Source organism: Triticum aestivum, chromosome 4B (genome assembly GCF_018294505.1).
Source record: "Triticum aestivum cultivar Chinese Spring chromosome 4B, IWGSC CS RefSeq v2.1, whole genome shotgun sequence".
NCBI lineage: Eukaryota > Viridiplantae > Streptophyta > Magnoliopsida > Poales > Poaceae > Triticum > Triticum aestivum.
In genome coordinates this window covers 27,505,459-27,506,512 of record NC_057804.1, presented here as the reverse complement: position 1 = coordinate 27,506,512, position 1,054 = coordinate 27,505,459, and positions in this window count along the sequence as shown.

Below are 1,054 nucleotides of genomic sequence, written 5' to 3'. Positions count from 1 at the left end.
AAAAGAAAATAAATAAGTAATTAGAATTCTGTTCAAAACATTAAAAGAAAAAAGAATTATCATAAAAGAAAATAAATAAGTAATTAGAAACAAAAAAGAAAGCAAAAAAACTAGGAAAAATTAAAAAAAAGTGCCACCTACAGGGCCACCACGACCTGCATACAACTAGAAACCCATTACTAGGGCCAGGATGCAGGCCCGCAGTAGGCCCAATAGGCCCACAAGCACAGAGAGTGATTTTAGGCCTGTAAGCCTGTAGTGGAGAGGAGCTCGAGAGGGCAGCGGTACTGGGGCTTATAAACCACTCTCGAGCTCCCTCAGCTAGCGAGGTGGGACTAAACTTTCGTGCCGCCACGCGGGCAACACAAGGCCTTTAGTCCCTGTTGGTGACACCAACCGGGACTAAAGGGCTGCTTTGGTACCGGTTGGTGGCACCAACCGGGACCAATGACCCCCCTTTAGTCTCGGTTTGTGCCACCAACCGGGACTAAAGGCCTCTGCTTCCCGCCCTTTCAGCTGCTGAAAAGAGGCCTTTGGTCCCGGTTGGTGGCACCAACCAGGACTAAAGGGGGCATTGGTCCCGGTTGGTCTCACGAACCGGGACCAATGCTCTGCCTATATAAGCAGCACTCGTGAAATTTTGGTTCAGTTCGTTCTTCCCCGCCCGCCCGACGCCGCCAGGCTGCCTGCCGTATCCGCCTCACCGTCAACTGCACAGACTGAGATCAACCTTCCTTTTATCACGGCTGATGCTGCTGGAGCAAAACATTTGAATATAACATTGACAAGATCAAAGTTTGAAAGTTTGGTGAATGGTCTCATTGCAAGGACTAGAGACCCATGCAAGAATTGTTTGAAGGATGCTGGTATAACCACAAAGGAAGTCGTCGCCCCGCGTCGTCCCGCGCCGCCCCGATCGACGCCGTCGCTGCCCCCGCCCCGCGACGCCGCCCCGCCCCGCCCCGACCCGCCCCGCCCCTGCCCGTCGCCGCGCCGCCCCGCCCCGCCCCGTGCCACACCTCGCCGTCGCCGTCGCCGTCCCCGACACCGTCGC